The sequence below is a fragment of the Leucopleurus acutus genome (genome assembly GCF_964270905.1).
Source record: "Leucopleurus acutus genome assembly, chromosome: 2".
Lineage (NCBI taxonomy): Eukaryota > Metazoa > Chordata > Mammalia > Artiodactyla > Delphinidae > Leucopleurus > Leucopleurus acutus.
Window position 1 is genome coordinate 12398415 of NC_139143.1, and position 21681 is coordinate 12420095.

Genomic DNA, 21681 nt, shown 5'->3' on the forward strand with positions numbered 1-21681 from the left:
TTAAATATTTTCCAAGTGTAGTTTGTAAAAAAAAAAAAAAGAAAGAAAAAAAACACGACACCCCTTGCTCTTGCTGTTCCTTTCATTCCCTAAATTTATAGCTAATTTTCACAAGTCATAAAGTTCAGGATTACACATCCCCCCACCCACAATACTTCCCAGCTTTTAAAAGAGCTTAACAATTTATTATAGCAATTTAGCAAAAGTACTGCTGCTTCCTGTCAGAATTTACTGGCATCTTTGCTCACAAGCTGAACATAAAATATGTCAATGTGACCCTTAGCAGTATCCTTGACGCTTGACATTGATTGCACATCTCCTTTCCTCCAATTTTATGTGCATGTTTGATAGATCAGCTAAACCTGGAATGCCTTTAAATTTCTATAGTGAAATTCTTGGATTTGCAGAAAACAAATTCCTATGAGAAGAACAATATGTTGAAACAAAACAGAAAACTTAATAGAGACGATTTATATAACCTGCTAAAAGATAACAAATATTAAGCTATATTTAATAATCACATCTAACTTTAAATCAAGTAATTTATAATTATAGGGAAAGTATACAACAGAATTTATGGGATTCCTTCCTCAAAGAAGAGTGACGTGTGTTATTATCATTCTCTGGTCCACTTCGTATTTCTCTCACTAAATTATCCAAGAATAATAATAGTGATTTCTCTCCAGCGCCCTCACTCACTTTTTTTTCACATGCAAAGATGTGGACCCCAGTGGAAAATAATATCTAGGCCCATCAACACCTTAACAGTTGGTTCATGATACTATAAATGAAAACTGTTTTCCAAATAATGTTAGTATCTCTCTCTATCACCTCTGTGTCATCATTTGCATGATCTTGTAAGATTTAGAAGGCCCTGAAGGCTGCCGGTGCTTTTGTTCCTTTGCTTAATAACTTCATGTGACATTAACATCAATAATCTTCACTATTTACATGCCAATAAAGCTCATATATTGGGGAGTTTATGCTCCCAATAGAATATTGTAGGAAATGAAATTTATTTGTAATAATGGAAAGCAGAGTTTTTAAGGTAATGAAGAAGTTATCTTTACCATTTATCCTTGATTTTGAAGGTGAAATTTTTCAGTGATTTATTTTACCTGAAAAGTTCTTAATAAACTTTATTAAAATAACACTGTTATAATATTTTTCTTTTATTATTTATTTGTGTATCCTAATGTCAGAGGTGAAAAGCCCAAACTAATATAGAGAAAATTTAATTACAAATATGAGAAGAATGCTAGGTTGTCTGAGGGAAGCATTTAGACAACATAAATATGTATATCATTGTATATATATATATATATATATATATATATATATATACACACACACACACACACACACACATGTATGGTGGTGTATATTGAAATTTATTTCTCTAAGATACTGATTTTATTTAAAATTTGAAATTATTTTAGTTTTAAATGTAACAAATTTCAAAACTTATAGAGTGATAATATAATTGCACATGTTATAAAAGGCACACAGTTTATTGCCTGATGAGTCAATTATTCTGTTTGGAGGCTAGTAGCATTTTACTTTCTTATTGAGACTTGGAGTCTCATTAATAATAATATCCTTTATGCAGAGGGCCATGCCCTGACAATAGCAGGCATATGTAGCATGAGGTTGTCCTCACACTGTGAGGCCCTCTCCACTCTGAGCCAGATGAGGCTTTTATTCCTCACACTCTCTCTCTTTGCACTTATTTGTATCTGATGTAATATCTTCCAAAAGTGACCATGACAACTACATTTTTTATGCTCTTCCTTTGTTCTCACACAAATACATCAAAAACAACTTTAGTTTTTAAAATGTATTTCATGCTTTTTATCTATATTCCTGTGGAATAATCTGGGTCCATATACTTGCTCTCTTCCAGGTAAAACAAGGTAAACTTCTGCTCTCTGGACTAAATGCCCACGACCGCTGCTCTTCCAAGCATTATTATTTTTTTTTTAATTAGAAGTGATCAAACGTATATTAACAACTTTTCTTTTCAAGTTAACCACATTTATTTCAAGAGAAAAATTAAATATTTGGCTCCTGTTATCAAGAATTATCTCAATGAAAAAACGTGTATTTAAAAAAAAAACTTTAGAAGAAATTGAAAATACCCTTAAGTTACTACTTTAAAAAAAGTATACTCTCATTTCTTCCAAATTTCACAGAATAGGTAAATTCCATCAATTTTGTTTTAAAATTTACAAAATTTTTGAAGCCTTCAACATCAAAATGTACAGTAGCAGAGCTAAAATAATGAAGAATGAAGAAACAACAACAGAATCAAACCAGTAAAAGGATTCTATAGACCCATCTAACCAAAAGTACAGGTACGGACTCCTGATGCAAAGATCAACAAATCAAATTCATAACATATGGTATAAACCCCCCACAAAAGTCGAATAGGATTTATTATACTTGAATGAAATTATAGGTTGAGAGTCAGAAATCAATCAAGTTAACAAATCAAATTAGTGGTTGTTTATGAGGAAATTATACTGCTAATGTGCTATTTTGCAAGGTATTTAGAGGAACACACGGTATTCTAAAAGCAATTGCTAATATAGTTACAAGTCTTGTCATTGAAGTGAACTCATTAAAAAAATCATAAGGAAATGAAGAGTGGCTTTAAAAAGTATTCAGGGATAGTTGTTTAGGTACTGAGGGAAAAAATTAGATTCCATATCACATGTATACAATATTTAAAAAATAGAAGATACATTTGTTCTTCTTTTGCTCCTAAAAGAGCAGATGTCTGAACCCCATGCATTTTATTTTAAAATTTAGGAAATGCTTACAGTTTCCTACATTAACATTTACGCTAGCAGAGCTAATCTAATTAAATACAACAAAATCAAAACAAGAAGGATTCTCTAGACAAATCTTTTCTCTTGAATAAAAGATATGATTTTTAAAAGCCTTTAATATACATACATTCAAAGAAAAAATATTTTAAATAATTCATTTATTTGAAAATATTTGCAGAGCACTTACAATCTGCCAAATGAATTCAACTCTTGGAGATAAAGGCGGTGCAAAGTTGTCCATTTTCATGGAGCTTAAGTCTAATGTGAGAGAAAAGAAGTAAACAAGGTAAGAAAGAATAGCAGGAATTGTAAAGATTCAAAAATTAATAGGGATCCAGATCCTACAGTGTCTTGTAAGTCAAACCAGAGACTTTGAGTTTACTTGAGTGAAAAGTCACTGAAGTGTTTTATCATTTTTTTAAGTGCTGTGATATGGCTCAGATTTTTAATTGCATACTGTGGTTGCTGTGTGGAGACTTATTTGAAAGAAAGGCAATGACAGAAGCTTGGACCAGGAGAGAATAGAACTATTTGGTAATTTTGAAGATCCCTGAAACAAGATTTTATAGTAATTCTTGTTATTTCCCCAAGAAATTTCTGCAGTAGAGCTTTGCACTTGTGAAAGAAGTAATATAGTTATTGGGTAGTGAGTGCGGGAAGGTGCATTTCAAAACACCATTTGGAATTACTACATTTTAAAGATGCAGATGACAGAGTTTTCATACATTCCAGATGTCGAAACTTGTGTGTGTGTGTGTGTGTGTGTGTGTGTGTGTGTGTATTTGTGGGGTGTGTTTAAAAGAGAAAGAGAGACACAAAGAGAGACATAGCAACAGAGACAGAGAGAATTAAAAGCTGACACCAAGAATAATGAGCCAACCAACTAGAAAAAGGGAGTTATCTTTAAACTGGACGGAAGAGCAGGTCTGGGGAGAATCAATAGCTCAATTTGCATATATTAATTTTGAGAGTCTTAATAGACATCAAAGTGGAGAAGTCAGAGAGTGCTGGGCAAAATGCCTAGTGCTCAAGTGTGATGTTAAATACCAGGAAATTAAGAACACAAAAGTTAGTAAGTGTAGACAGGAAAAGAGAGGAAGTCAAGCCCCGAGCCTTGAGGTTCTCTGACATTAGAAAATAGTCAAGAAGAAGAGAAGCCACCAAAGAGGACCAGGGGTAATTATCAGAAATGTTGGGGGGAGGGGGAGAAACAGGTTAAGTATCCAGTTCTGTGATTCTATCAAAGAAAGTTCAAAAAAGGAGGGAGGAATCAACTATACCAAATGCAGCTGATTCCTAAATTAAGATGAGGGCTGAGAAGTTTTCCTTGGATTGATATGTTAACAATGCGGATGTCCTTTGTATTTTGTTTTTTAACATCTTTATTGGAGTATAATTGCTTTACAATGGTGTGTCTTTTGTATTTTGATAAAAGCAATTTTGTTAGAATTGAGTAGGTGAAAAATCTATCGAAGTGGGTGCTTAAATGAATACCCAACCTCTGTATTCTCAAGAAATTACTTATTGGACAGCAGAGGCACATAGTGTATTAACTTTACTTCTGGGCTCAGGGCACACTAAACATGTGCCCTCACATGCCCTGCTTTTATCTAGCTACTTATTCCATTCATTATCTTTCGATAATCTAACACTTGCAGAAGCACTACACATCTTATTAGTAAACTTCGTAAAGACAGTTACTAGAGATTGTTGGAGAGGATATTATTCTATGTAATATCTTGTCAGTAACTGATGGGCAAGTAAGATGATAAAATGTCTTTGGAAAAACTGACAAATCCTCCTAAATTTGAACATGGAGATATCAAACACACAGGAATTTTATATTTTGGTGTATTTCCAAGGGAAAAAAACAGAGGACTTGTACTAAAATGTCTGTAGTACATCCACTGTGCCTGTCGGTCACAGTTGCAAATAAAATGCAAATATTCATTGACAAAAGAGTGACTGAATAGTCTTTCATAGTCCCAGAGTGGAATATTATGTATCAGTCAAAATAAATAAATAATAGCAACACAGAAAAAATATGCACAAGTCTTAACAACTTAACATTAAATGAAAAAAGTAATTCTCAGGATTATCCAAAACATAAACTTTTTTATAAAGTTAAAAAATACTCTTGTGTACAAACATAATATATAAAAAATGTGTTCTCAATATAAATTAAAAAGGTAAAATGTATGAAATTAAAACATACTTGGTAGAATGCCATATAAATAGAATACATTATATAAAGAAGAAAGCGGGGCTTCCCTGGTGGCGCAGTGGTTGAGAGTCCGCCTGCCGATGCAGGGGACACGGGTTCGTGCCCCGGTCCGGGAAGATCCCACATGCCGTGGAGCGGCTGGGCCCGTGAGCCATGGCCGCTAAGCCTGCGCGTCCGGAGCCTGTGCTCCGCAACAGGAGAGCCCACAACAGTGAGAGGCCCGCGTACCGCAAAAAAACCCCAAAAGTCAAGATATTATTTCAAAATATTGAGGTCAAGCATGTGGCCTGCCAAAGGAGGCATAGCTGACAGTATTATTGAATAAGGAAAGTCCCTGAAGAAGGAACATGCTTTTTATTTTGTTGCCTCAGCTTAATATGGCTTATCCTGACTATAAAATTCATAGTTTCCAAGTTGAGGGGCTTAACATGTGGAGGAAAAATAAAGGTATGCTACCTTTTATTTCTTGAGTTCTCTGAAAATAAAATGTTTATAAAGAAGTTCATAAAGGGTGATATAAATAACAGCATTATGGGAAATAAATCATTGTTACCAGCCTGCTTTGTAGGTTAGCCCAGCAGTTTTGAATACACGTCAGATATACAAGTTTCAGATAGGTTTCCCTAGAGTTCAGGAGATTCTTGGCTTTCCATCCTGGTGGATGGTAGCAGTATATTTACTGGTGCCAGGATTTTTATGATTTTGATTTTAATTAAATCCTCACAAAAGTTCTTGGAAATGATTACAGCTATCTTCATTTTTAGAAGTGAGTAGAATTAAAAAGGGCTTAAGTAACCTGCTAAATGCCACTCAGTTATTTAATTGCAACACAAGTAGTTAAGTTCAAATCCAACTTGATCCAAATTCAAACTCACCTTACTATACTGAAATGCCAGTGCTTTTTGTGGAAAGACATCTTATTAATACCATGTTAGCAGTATTTATTTCCTGTAGAAATAATACATGAATGAAAACATAAATATGTGGGTAATTAGCTTAATTTCTTAAAGAAATTAATGAAGACGCAGGCTAATTATGTATAGATCACTAACCATTGAGTGCCAACAATAATATTCATAAGTCACAGAGAAGATCTATTTGAAAAAGAAGTATATGAACTAGAAAAATAATTGCCACTTGCATTAATGAGCATCATCAGAAGCAATGACAAAGATACATTAATATTTAAATTTGAGAAATACAGTGTTTAAAATATATGAGAACAAATAATACATCCTCATGTTAATTAAATGAAATTGTTTCAACATTTAAAATAGAAGCAAGAATACCTAGGGATTATAATGTACTTAAGAATTAAAAATTAAAGAATATTTTGGGTGTTTTTGTTAAGAATAAGGACTCAATACCTTAAAAAAATGAAAATTCATTATTCCCTACAACATTGAATGCCTATGAAAAAATAGGACCGCAACCTCGGTAAGTAGAAAGTTTAATTTTACATACTTAAAAGTCTGTTTCCTCCATCAAATTCAAGGGTTAAGTCACAGAAATATTCTAGGATTATAATACCCCAGCTCTGTGGCAAACTAGAAAGGACAGTATGATAGAAATGCACTCATCTAAACATTATTATTTAAATAATTTAGTACCTTTTCATTTGCCTTTGCATATTTAAAAATGTAAATGGATTTCTCATATTAGGAAGCATCCTTTTCTGAAACCCAGATGAACATAATGCATGACAAGAGAAGAACTATTTTCTTCAATAAAAAAGAAACTCTGGATGCTAAGTCCTAAAGATATATAAATTATTTTATGCCAATATGTCACTAACATTTTGTTCATTAAAATAAAATGTCATTGATATTTTAAATGGCCTTTCAATGATTAATAACATTTTAGTTTTCTTTTTCTCTCTTTGGAAATAATATTGGAATCTCAATTCCAAAAATACTAAACTTTACAAGCAATATTAACAGAATATACAATTGAAGTATTCAAATATATTAGAATATAGAGATTGGAAAAAAATGAAGAAATTTTAGTTGCACAAAACAGTTTATGCAAAATTAAGAAAGCTACAAAGAATGTTTAAAGTACATATTCAACTTCAGTCTAATGTCTGCTGTAAATAATGTCCTTTCTCATTAAAACAGAAACTGTTCATAGAAAAAAAATCATGTTGTATTAGGGAATAATCAACATAATTTTTCTCATTGAGTACTTACTTGTGCCTGGAAGTTTTATTGGTTCTCCTTTTATGTCCATATGCCCTTGATAATTTCTGTTTTAGGTTTCCCTCCCTAAAATTATTTCCTGAGGAAAGTAGGGGTGGGTACAGTGCATGTCTCATTCAATATCGAATTATGCAATGCAGTGAAAGTTACATATAGAGTATATCTGGAGTTTAACATTAGATATTAGGAAAAAATGGCTCAAAGATTTTTTTCCCATGAGGTGAAATCATTATTATATATATATTTTAATGTGCTGATGAAAATGCCTTCTCTTCGTACTATAGCAGAAATCCTTGTGGCACAGCTATAAACAAATAAGTTTAAAAAATAAAGAAAAGAAACTCACAGAGCAGAGCAACATTCCCGAACTTAATACATGGATGGGAAAGTGCATAATCTATTATTCAAATTCTACTGCGGCAAATTCAAAACAAACAAACAAAAATTAGTATTGGGCAAATGTCTAAAAGCATAATTGTGTTCTTTCTGTCTCTAGCTACAAAAACTGTGGTAATCACAGACTCATCTACAAAACTGTGGATAAGAGTACACAGCGAGAGCTGCCCTAAGGATTTGTCCACATAGTACAAGGCAAGAAACTTGATATTTCTCCTCTGGCTTATTTTTAAATGCATAACCAGTTAAGAGACAGTTAAGAGTCACTAAAAATTACCCTTTTGGGGGTCCCCACTTATGAAGTTACCAAGTTGTCACTTCATTTAAAATTTGAAGACAGTCTTATACTGAGTAGAAAGTCCTAAAATGTTCAGCACTAACATCACAGAAAGTCATACATCTTGCTTCTTTCTTCGTTTAGTACGGAAAATATCTTTCCAGGAAATTATGGCAGGGCTTGGTAGAGCAAAGCATCAAGAGAACTTTAAAATGGCAGCTACAGCTTAACTACACAGGCTGACAAAGGCAACGCCACATTTACATCAGCTGTTATGATGTCTTCATTGCGATATTGTGTTTGTCTTCCAACTTCACCATCTGCCTCCTGGTTTTAGTTAGAGCTTTTTCCGTAGAACTGTATGCTATGAATTTAACGTTTAGTACATAACACGGAACACGTTTTCTTAACAATTCTTTTCACAATCTTTTCTAATATAAGTCTTTCAAAATTCAATACCTACTCATTGGTTTCCTTCTCACAAGGTATCTGTCACTGAAGGAAAGTTCCAGTTGATGGATTTAAATCTGGCACGATATCCCCACATTCCACTGAAACTGAGAAGATATGAAAGTAGAAGCATAAGTAAATTGAGCAAATGTATGCAAACCACAAAATATTGTGCGTATGTTTCTTGAAATATGTTTGTTTTCTTTTAGTCCCTTACAATTAATTCTAGAATCAGTCTTTCTTTCATCATTTTAGTCTTGTCAAATGAGAACCCTAGAACCTAGGTGATAAGTAGCAGGTGACTGACAGCTTGAATAATCAGCTGAATTGAACTTAACTTCCAAAATCAGTTAAACTTCTTTTAGCTAGTTATGTTTGTTATCATGCCAAGAGGAACCAGAAGCTGCATCTGTTTTGTACGAATGGTTTTTGGGGAAAAAATCTACAAAATGTTCATGTCTCTGAGTGAGGTTTTCTTGTGGAGAGAGAAGAAAGTGACAATAGACCACAGAAATAGATCATGAGAAAGTACCGAATATCAGCATTCTTTCTATTTGGAAATCAAGAAAACAGTTTGAATTTTTTTTTTTGCGGTATGCAGGCCTCTCACAGTTGTGGCCTCTCCCGTTGCGGAGCACAGGCTCCGGAAGTGCAGGCTTAGCGGCCATGGCTCACGGGCCCAGCCACTCCGTGGCATGTGGGGTCCTCCAGGACCGGGCCACGAACCCGTGTCCCCTGCATCGGCAGGTAGACTCTCAACCACTGCGCCACCAGGGAAGCCCACAGTTTGAATTTTTTAGCAAGGAATTTCAAATCTTTCAGGAATTGAATGGGATTACATTACTAGGAGAGCAGCATTCCTACACTTTCTCATCATAATTGATGATGGATTTGATGCCAGGCTCTAAAGTTGATGCTGGGATGGGCATCATCATCTCCTCAGCCTTGTTCCAGAAAGTACACAAACTCACCTGCAGGCAGTCACAGCTAACGGGTATAAGTGTAATGCCACCATCTCTGCTTATATAAGGAACCAGGCAGAAAAATAGATCTCTCATTGTCAAAGCCCATTACCTGCGAATCAGTTTCCAGATTGAGACTCTCGCTCACCATCTACAGCTGAATTCCTACCCTTTGCTTGGAAGATTACTTCCCTCCAGTGCTCCTGATGCTTATATTTACCCCCTGAACTGCCCCTTTACCATGGGTATCAGGCTTATCTGACTCATTCAATATATTTATTGAATGTGTATCATGCATTTTGCTTTATTGCAGGAGCTGAGGTTCAAGAGTGAACAATAAAGAAGAAGATTCCTCCTGAGGGAGTTTTCATCCAAATGACAGGAAATAGAAAGGAAAAAAAGAAAAAAAAATGTACATATAATGTCATATGGTGCTAAGTGCTGTGAAGTAGAATAAATTCATAAAGAAGATAGAGGATGTGGTGAGGGTTGCTGTTTACCCTACAGTGATCCGGAAAGTCCTGTCCATCTGATGGGGACATATTTGAGCAAAGACCTAAAAGAACTAAAAATGTTAGTAATTCTGCAGTTTATGGAAGCACATTCCAACAGAGGTAAGAGAAATAGTAAAGAGACTGTGGGAGTGTGTGTGGCGTGTTCAAGGAACAATGAAGAGGTGAGTGCATCATCTGTAATGGGTAGTGTGGGAGGAGATTAAGTCAAAGAAGTAATAGGGGCAGATTCATAAAAGACTATGCCATGTAGGATTATCTTCCCACTTTTGGTCTCCCTGGGATCCTTTTCTCATTGATGACCAAGGATTCCTGTCATGCCTGTCTCCTCAGCTTTTAGACTTCCAAGCTCTGCCAGACCCTCTCAATAATATAGGTTTCTGGACCTAAAGCTCATTTTCTCATGTTTTTTGCTCTTGTCTTAATTTTTTCTAGATTAAATGAAAACTTTTTAAGGGAAGAAATATGAGTATATAAAGAAATCATGAAACGTATAAACACAGCTGGTTATGTGGATTAATTTTTTTGTTATTAATGCATTAGGAGGAGAGAGAAAGGATTGTGAACTCAACGGTCTTTAAAGCCGAGAAACCTAGGAAAAAAATAAGAGATAGTTGAGAGAGATTACTGTGAGGGAGTTCACTAAGGAATTAAGAGAAACAAAGAAAATGTTTCCAAGTAACAGTAATACTGCATTAGAGTCTGAAAACATAACATTTGAAGAGGCCATGCATCCACACACATATTCTTGTTTAGTTGCAGCAACATTTTGCAATCTAAAAAGGAAAGCAGGGCTTCCCTGGTGGCGCAGTGGTTGAGAGTACACCTGCTGATGCAGGGGACACGGGTTCGTGCCCTGGTCTGGGAAGATCCCACATGCCGCGGAGCGGCTGGGCCTGTGAGCCATGGCCGCTGAGCCTGCGCGTCCAGAGCCTGTGCTCCGCAACAGGAGAGGCCACAACAGTGAGAGGCCCGCGTACCAAAAAAAAAGAAAAGCAGAGTGACGCATTGATAGGAATAACCAGGTAATTTAGGTTTATCAGCAGTATGAGTGTGTGTGCAGTTGGGTCTGAGAACGGGTTCTACTGTAGCCAAGAAGATGATGAAATAGTGGTGAAGTAAGACATAATGAGCAGATTACAGTCTTAATGTATAGAAAGCAATGCCTGTGAAAGCCTGGGGAATAGGAACTATAGCAGATAGCCTATGCAAATTATCTGGATAAGTATAGGCAGCCGAAATCAGCTTGGTAAAACTTTTCCAAAACCATCAGTATCATTTGCTGGGATTGAACACTATTAATATTAGGCACTTTAAATCAGAAAACAGTCCTATCTGATACGTAGAAGGAAACTGGGACAAAAGTAGAGGGAAACAAATTAAGATATTAGAATTTGAATACAAAGTTGTGATTATAATGTCTATGAAATAACCAAAATTATAAGACTAATATAACTACAGAACAGTGTCTACAGTATCAAAGTAATGAAGAACATTTTAAGGGCCAATGGTTCATCAACAAAAATACCTAGAAGTCAGCTCCACTTTTCTTTGTTCCCCAATGTATTCAGTTAGCAGGGTTGCTACTTATACTCCCTAATTTTTTTTTAATATCTATTAAATATCTATTGTCTTCATTTGAAAAGATACATTCTTTTAAAAGGAGATCAATGTGAATGATTTAAATACTGAATATGAACACGGTAAGCCTTTCCCAATTTCCCTAGACTAGGTTAGGATCTTCTCTTTTTAATTCTATTACCTTGCACTCATTGCCCATTTCACATTGTGTTTTATATAATTTAGTATGTGGGCGTGTGTGTGTGTGTATGTGTCTTTCCCTAGAACTGCTCTTTTTAAGAGAAATGATGTGTTTGATATATACACATATGTATATATAAACATACACATACAAACAACAAAGTTGCTATCCTACTTCATATCTCATATTTAAGTGATATGCTCTTGATGGTTTCAATCACACAGGACTCTTTTGGACCTTTTTTTTTCTTTCACTTTCTCATAGCACTAAGAGATACACATCTTGAGATTCAATGATCTAATTGCAGGCAACCATTGACAATTTCAAAGTACATATGGATATTATGCAATACTATCATTGTTTTGGTTATAGGGTGCTATGCTGTTACTACTTCTATTACACACAACAGAGGCTAAGTGGTATTTACACCAATGAAGTGGATGGAGTTCTTAAAGGAGTCTTGTATATTAAGAAAGCAGGGAGCCTAGGGCAGAAATATGAGTCATAATAGCATTTAAGAAACAAAGAGGAGACAGTGAATAAGAAATAAAGAGTGTTGAGTGTCACAGTAAAAATAAGGGTCATAATTTAGGTAGAAGAAGTTGTCAGACATATGAAGCATTGATGAGAATCAAGCAAGATGAAGTTTTGATTGTTCCTATTCAATTTAATATCATGGAAGTCATTTGGAACTTTAAAGAAATCTTTCATTGTATTGGTAGAGTTCTATCCCTGATTGCAATGTATTGTGTACCCAGTGGGAGATAAGGAAAAGAAAAGGATATATTTAAACCCCAAACCTTATAAGAAATTGTTCTGTGACAGGAATGAATGGGTAGTATCTAAATCAGAAAATCTTGTTGTTTTGTCTATAAACAAGATATCACTATCTAAGTACAAATGGATAGATTTTAGGGGAATTAAAGTAGTTACTGGTCATGGATTTCAGTTTTCTATATGAAGTAGAAAATTAGGTCATATACTAAGGGCAAAGCTAGAGCTAGGGGATTTGAGATGTAAAGAGTTTTGAAATAGTAATTTTAGAAATCTGAAGATGATGATGACTAGGAAAAAGACAAGAATTGTGGAACAATTTTGAGAGGCCAGTGTGAATCTGCCCAGTTATGTGATACTCTCTGGAAATGCTGAGCATTCTGCATAGTTTTGAAAGGACTATACACTATTGCTTAGAACATAGAGACTGTAAGGGTCATTTCTATTGCTTATGTTATTGCTTATAACATAATACATAAAGATGGCACTTATGGCCACTTAATCTCTTATCATTGTCCCTAATGTAATTTTGCACTTGAAAGATCTTGAGAGAATAGCTGTTCTTTCCACTAGAGTATGATGCTTTCCTAATGAACACCTGCACAATGTATGATAAATGATTCATTGAATTGCCTACACCAGAAATCAAATTCTGATCTATGAGAACTATTTCACAATCAACCAACCACTACTAAAATATGCATTGTTGTGTGTCTTGTGGAACTAAAGTAAAACAGAAAGAGAAAGACAAACTGAATTTTAGTGAAGTAATGAGAACTAAACATGAATATACAGCATAAGAAATGTACATGTCATTTTATTGTTTGTCCCTTTTTTGGTTGTCAAGGTGATCTGAGGTAAAATTTGATATATAATTAAACACAAATATTTGTATAAATATATACTTTATACATAGAAGTAGTAAAAGTAAAAATGCCAAAATGCCATCAAGGCGGCCTTAGAAAATAATGCAAGCCATATCACCTCGGAGAACATGGTCTCTAATTTTTAATTTATGTAAGAATCATCTTCAGAATATCTTAAGAATACAGAAAATTTGATTTCAGCTACTTTGGAGGTGGGGAAAAGGAATCTGAATTTTAAATCATCATACCAATTTATTCTGATTCCAGTGGTACCAAAATTTTAATTTGGGGAACAGAGTAGCCAAGAGCTACTTTAAACATTTTGTGATATGCTATGCCTTGTCATTTTATTTTTAATATATATTTTATATACAAATTATATTTAGGAGATGTATTAAGTGAGAAAATGCAGGAATAATTAATAATCCCTTCCCATTCCACTCCAAATCTCTTTCAAAACCTTCCTAGGATAAAGAGTGTTAATAATATGATGTATATCTTTTAATACTTCTGTTGATACACACACACATATACTGATTATATATACTTACACATACTCATGCATGGTATCTATCATGAGAAAACTATAAACCTATGTCAATCTATGCAGATAGGGACAGACCACCAATGTAGATAGGGACAGACCATCAACAGATAGATGACTCAAATAATAATAAAAATATGTTGAAACAGGAAGAAGACAAATGAATGCATGACTGACCAGAGATCTAGTAAATTCTATTGTCAACACTGGCTATTCAGGGAAGAACAGCAAAAAGTAGCAAGTAAATCTTCAGACTCTAACTCACTGTGAGTGCAAAGGGAAGTAAGAATGATTGGTAAGCCATAAGAATATTAAAGATCTAATCACCCATATGGGACAAAGGGCTGCACTGTTAAATATGAGTCAAAGATAATGTTCAAAATGATCAAGACAGGTACGAAAAGAGAAAAGAAAGATACGGTCCAGATAAAATGGGAGGAGATAATAGTGGAGGAATATTTCAGCAACTATTAGATAATATTTGAATACATAATAAAAAAAAGATATCTGTAGAATTATGAAACTTGAAAAGCTATCTTAGGAAAAACTAATGACTTGACTCTAAAGATATAGAGAAGGTTTATTGCATTTTACATAGCTAACGGAAAAAATCATGGTTGAATTTCATAGTGACAAGTCACTTCTCTCTTGTTGCTTTCAAGAGGCATTTTGTCACTGACTTTTGAAATTTTGATTATAATTATCTGAGTGTGGAACTCTGAATTCTTTCTCCTTGGAGGTTTTCTTTTTAAGTTCTTGGATGTTTCTATTCATGTCTTTCATAAAATTGGGGACATTTTCATCCATTATTTCTTCAAAAATGATGTCTGCCCTTTCTCCCTCTCTTCTTTGGAGACTCCCACATGTATATGTTGGTCTACTTGCTCATGTCCCTCAGGCACAGTGCTTCATTTACTTTTCTTCTTTTTTCTTTCTGTTCTTCAGAACTGATAAATTTCTATTATCTTATCTTCAAGTTTGCTGACTCATCTGTTTGCTCAAATATGCCTTTGAATCCCTCTAGTGATTATTTGTTTCATTTCGGTTATTGTATTTTTCAGGTCCAGAATTTTTTAAAAGTTTTTCTCTCTCTTTATTGATATTTCAGCTTTGTCCGTACATCATCTTCTTGGCTTTGTGTACTTGACTTCCTTTAGTCCTTTGGGCATCTTTAAAACAATTGTTTTAAAGTCTTTGTGTAGTAGATCTGCTATCAAGTTCTTTTCATGCACATTTTGTTGATTTATTTTTTCTCCTTTGAATGGGCCATATTTTTCACCTTCTTTGTATGTCTTATGATAATTTGTTGAAAACCAGACATTAAAATCTAATTACGTGTTAACTCTGGAATTCAGATTCTCCTCCTTCCCCAGGGTTTGCTATTTTTAAATTTAACTTAATTTAATTTTTGATTGTGGTATTCTGTCTCTGTGCCTAGCATCAGCCTAAGGTGTAAACTATGGTCTTCTTGGCTCTTCTCTGAACCTGTACCTTTCCCTGGCCATGTGTGGTAACTTTTCTTGAACATTAGGTGCTTTGGAATGACCTAATCTTTAATGTCTGGCTCCTAAAAGCAGAAAAAGAGAAAAAAGAGGAGGACTTAAAAGATGGACCTTTAAGTCCTCTGAAAGTCATTTAGCCATAGGATGAGGGGCTTTTGACAATGGAGGAAATGCAAAAGTAATGACTATCCTTTCTCTGCCTATACTTCTGTGATCAGAAGCCACAGACAATGTTCAGAGCACAGATCCCTGATATTTGTTTGACGGGGTTACTTTGTTCATTCTGACTCCAGCAAACTCCGTGCAGGTTGCCCCAGAATATGTGTATAGCTGTTTGCCAAGGCGTGGGGATGGGGGATGGGTAGTTGCTACTGTGTTAAGCACTGAAGTTGACCATAATTTACCTTCAAGTCTTTCCCTTGGGAGTTGCAAGGCTTTAATAGACTCTAGAGTTCCAAATAGATACATGAGGCAGATTCTGCCAGTGCAATTTCTTGCTAGGTAGGAAAACACATTCCTGGTGCTTCCTATTCTGCCATCTTCCCAAAACTCTCTGGGATAATAGTTTTGAATGTATGTTTTATTTTGATAAGGCATTAAGATTATATACGTATTTAGATATAAATAGTGTATATATACTGTAATTATTTAAACATATATGAAACCCCAGAAATATTTAGCAGCTATAATTAGATCCTTTAGAATATTTAAGAATTTTTAGAAATATTTTTACTAAGTACATTAAAAATAATATAACATTATTTTGCTTTAAAATATGGGCTTCCCTGGTGGGGAACAGACTTAAGGGGAGAATTTCAAAGCAATACAATAATAGTAGGAGATTTTAACAGCCCACTTACATCAGCAGATAAATCATCCATACAGAAAATCAGTAAGGAAACTGTAGACTTACATGACACAATTTGCAAATGGACTTAGTAGCTATATCTAGAGCATTCCATCCAAAAGAATATGTGTTCTTCTCAAATGCACATGGAACATTCTTCAGGATCGATCATATGTTAGGTCACAAAAACAAGTCTCAGTAAATTTTAAAAGATTGAAATTACATCAAGCATCTTCTGTAACCACAACTGTATGAAGCTAGAAAGCAATCACAAGAAAAAAAATGAAAAGAAATCCCTAAAATATGGATATCAAACTACATGCTACTGAATAACCAGTGGGTCATTGAAGAAATTGGCAGAGAAATCAGAAAATACCTGGGGACAAATGAGAAGCTGAAAAAGAATTCAGAATAATGATAGTAAGGTTGATCCGAAATCTTGGAGATAGAATGGACAATAGAATGGACAAAATGCAAGAATCAGTTAACAAGGACCTAGAAGAACTAAAGATGAAACAAGCAACGATGAACAACACAATAAATGAAATTAAAAGTACTCTAGATGGGATCAATAGCAGAATAACTGAGGCAGAAGAACGGATAAGTTACCTGGAAGATAAAATAGTGGAAATAACTACTGCAGAGCAGAATAAAGAAAAAAGAATGAAAAGAACTGAGGACAGTCTCAGAGACCTCTGGGACAACATTAAACGCACCAACATTCGAATTATAGGGGTTCCAGAAGAAGAAGAGAAAAAGAAAGGGACTGAGAAAATATTTGAAGAGATTATAGTTGAAAACTTCCCTAATATGGGAATGGAAATAGTTAATCAAGTCCAGGAAGCACAGAGAGTCCCATACAGGATAAATCCAAGGAGAAATACGCCAAGACACATATTAATCAAACTGTCAAAAATTAAATACAAAGAAAACATATTAAAAGCAGCAAGGGAAAAACAACAAATAACACACAAGGGAATCCCCATAAAGTTAACAGCTGATCTTTCAGCAGAAACTCTGCAAGCCAGAAGGGAGTGGCAGGACATATTGAAAGTGTTGAAGGAGAAAAACCTGCAACCAAGATTACTCTACCCAGCAAGGATCTCATTCAGATTTGATGGAGAAATTAAAACCTTTACAGACAAGCAAAAGCTGAGAGAGTTCAGCACCACCAAACCAGCTCTAAAACAACTGCTAAAGGAACTTCTCTAGGCAAGAAACACAAAAGAAGGAAAAGACCTACAATAACGAACCCAAAACAATTAAGAAAATGGGAATGGGAACACACATATCGATAATTACCTTAAATGTAAATGGACTAAATGCTCCCACCAAAAGACACAGATTGGCTGAATGGATACAAAAACAAGACCCATATATTTGCTGTCTACAAGAGACCCACTTCAGACCTAGAGACACATACAGACTGAAAGTAAGGGGATGGAAAAAGGTATTTCATGCAAATGGAAACCAAAAGAAAACTGGAGTAGCAATTCTCATATCAGACAAAATAGACTTTAAAACAAAGACTATTAGAAGAGACAAAGAAGGACACTACATAATGATCAAGGGATCGATCCAAGAGGAAGATATAACAATTGTAAATATTTATGCACCCAACATAGGTGCACCTCAATACATAAGGCAAATACTGACAACCATAAAAGGGGAAATCGACAGTAACACATTCATAGTAGGGGACTTTAACACCCCACTTTCACCAATGGACAGATCATCCAAAATGAAAATAAATAAGGAAACAAAGCTTTAAATGATACATTAAACGAGATGGAGTTAATTGATATTTATAGGACATTCCATCCAAAAACAACAGAATACACATTTTTCTCAAGTGCTCATGGAACATTCTCCAGGATAGATCATATCTTGGGTCACAAATCAAGCCTTGGTAAATTTAAGAAAATTGAAATTGTATCAAGTATCTTTTCTGACCACAACGCTATGAGACTCGATATCAATTACAGGAGAAGATCTGTAAAAAATACAAGCACATGGAGGCTAAACAATACACTACTTAATAACGAAGTGATCACTGAAGAAATCAAAGGGGAAATCAAAAAATACCTAGAAACAAATGACAATGGAGACACGATGACTCAAAATCTATGGGATGCAGCAAAAGCAGTTCTAAGAGGGAAGTTTATAGCAATACAATCTTACCTTAAGAAACAGGAAACATCTCGAATAAACAACCTAACCTTGCACCTAAAGCAATTAGAGAAAGAAGAACAAAAAAACCCCAAAGTTAGCAGGAGGAAAGAAATCATAAAAATCAGATCAGAAATAAATGAAAAAGAAATGAAGGAAACGATAGCAAAGATCAATAAAACTAAAAGCTGGTTCTTTGAATGGATAAACAAAATTGATAAACCATTAGCCAGACTCATCAAGAAAAAAAGAGAGAAGACTCAAATCAATAGAATTAGAAATGAAAAAGGAGAAGTAACAACTGACACTGCAGAAATACAAAAGATCATGAGAGATTACTACAAGCAACTCTATGCCAATAAAATGGACAACCTGGAAGAAATGGACAAATTCTTAGAAAGGCACAACCTGCCAAGACTGAATCAGGAAGAAATAGAAAATATGAACAGACCAATCACAAGCACTGAAATTGAAACTGTGATTAAAAATCTTCCAACAAGCAAAAGCCCAGGACCAGATGGCTTCACAGGCGAATTCTATCAAACATTTAGAGAAGAGCTATCACCTATCCTTCTCAGACTCTTCCAAAATATTGCAGAGGGAGGAACACTCCGCAACTCATTCTACGAGGCCACCATCACCCTGATACCAAAACCAGACAAGGATGTCACAAAGAAAGAAAACTACAGGCCAATATCACTGATGAACATAGATGCAAAGATCCTCAACAAAATACTAGCAAACAGAATCCAACAGCACATTAAACGGATCATACACCATGATCAAGTGGGGTTTATTCCAGGAATGCAAGGATTCTTCAATATACGCAAATCAATCAACGTGATACACCATATTAACAAATTGAAGGAGAAAAACCATATGATCATCTCAATAGATGCAGAGAAAGCTTTTGACAAAATTCAACACCCATTTATGATAAAAACCCTGCAGAAAGTAGGCATAGAGGGAACTTTCCTCAACATAATAAAGGCCATATATGACAAACCCACAGCCAACATCGTCCTCAATGGTGAAAAACTGAAAGCATTTCCACTAAGATCAGGAACAAGACAAGGTTGCCCACTCTCACCACTCTTATTCAACATAGTTTTGGAAGTTTTAGCCACAGCAATCAGAGAAGAAAAGGAAATAAAAGGAATCCAAATCGGAAAAGAAGAAGTAAAGCTGTCACTGTTTGCAGATGACATGATGCTATACATACAGAATCCTAAAGATGCTACCAGGAAACTACTAGAGCTAATCAATGAATTTGGTAAAGTTGCAGGATACAAAATTAATGCACAGAAATCTCTGGCATTCCTATACACTAAGGATGAAAAATCTGAAAGTGAAATCAAGAAAACACTCTCATTTACCATTGCAACAAAAAGAATAAAATACCTAGGGATAAACCTACCTAAGGAGACAAAAGACCTGTATGCAGAAAATTATAAGACACTGATGAAAGAAATTAAAAATGATACAAATAGATGGAGAGATATACCATGTTCTTGGATTGGAAGAATCAACATTGTGAAAATGAATCTACTACCCAAAGCAATCTACAGATTCAATGCAATCCCTATGAAACTACCACTGGCATTTTTCACAGAACTAGAACAAAAAATCTCACAATTTGTATGGAAACACAAAAGACCCCGAATAGCCAAAGCAATCTTGAGAACGAAAAATGGAGCTGGAGGAATCAGGCTTCCTGACTTCAGACTATACTACAAAGCTACAGTAATCAAGACAGTATGGTACTGGCACAAAAACAGAAATATAGATCAATGGAACAGGATAGAAAGCCCAGAGATAAACCCATGCACATATGGTCAGCTTATCTTTGACAAAGGAGGCAGAAATGTACAGTGGAGAAAGGACAGCCTATTCAATAAGTGGTGCTGGGAAAACTGGACAGCTACATGTAAAAGTATGAGATTAGATCACTCCCTAACACCATACACAAAAATAAGCTCAAAATGGATTAAAGACCTAAATGTAAGGCCAGAAACTATCAAACTCTTAGAGGAAAACATAGGCAGAACACTCTATGACATAAATCACAGCAAGGTCCTTTTTGACCCACCTCCTATAGAAATGGAAATAAAAACAAAAGTAAACAAATGGGACCTAATGAAACTTAAAAGCTTTTGTGCAGCAAAGGAAACCATAAAGAAGACCAAAAGACAACCCTCAGAATGGGAGAAAATATTTGCAAATGAAGCAACTGACAAAGGATTAATCTCCAAAATTTATAAGCAGCTCATGCAGCTTAATACCAAAAAAACAAACAACCCAATCCAAAAATGGGCAGAAGACCTAAATAGACATTTCTCCAAAGAAGATATACAGACTGCCAACAAACACATGAAAGAATGCTCAACATCACTAATCATTAGAGAAATGCAAATCAAAACTACAATGAGATATCATCTCACACCAGTCAGAATGGCCATCATCAAAAAATCTAGAAACAATAAATGCTGGAGAGGGTGTGGAGAAAAGGGAACCCTCTTACACTGTTGGTGGGAATGTAAATTGATACAGCCACTGTGGAGAACAGTATGGAGGTTCCTTAAAAAGCTACAAAAAGAACTACCATATGACCCAGCAATCCCACTACTGGGCATATACCCTGAGAAAACCATAATTCAAAAAGAGTCATGTACCAAAATGTTCATTGCAGCTCTATTTACAATAGCCCAGAGATGGAAACAACCTAAGTGTCCATCATCGGATGAATGGATAAAGAAGATGTGGCACATATATACAATGGAATATTACTCAGCCATAAAAAGAGACGAAATTGAGCTATTTGTAATGAGGTGGATAGACCTAGAGTCTGTCATACAGAGTGAAGTAAGTCAGAAAGAGAGAGACAAATACCGTATGCTAACACATATATATGGAATTAAAAAAAAAAAAATGTCATGAAAAACCTAGGGGTGAAACAGGAATAAAGACACAGACTTACTAGAGAATGGACTTGAGGCTATGGGGAGGGGGAAGGGTAAACGGTGACAAAGCGATAAAGAGGCATGGACATATATACACTACCAAACGTAAGGTAGATAGCTAGTGGGAAGCAGCCGCATAGCACAGGGAGATCAGCTCGGTGCTTTGTGACCGCCTGGAGGGGTGGGATAGGGAGGGTGGGAGGGAGGGAGACGCAAGCGGGAAGAGATATGGGAATATATGTATATATATAACTGATTCATTTTGTTGTGAAGCTGAAACTAACATACCATTGTAAAGCAATTATACTCCAATAAAGATGTTAAAAAAAAAAAAAAGAAGATGTGGCACATATATACAATGGAATATTACTCAGCCATAAAAAGAGACGAAATTGAGCTATTTGTAA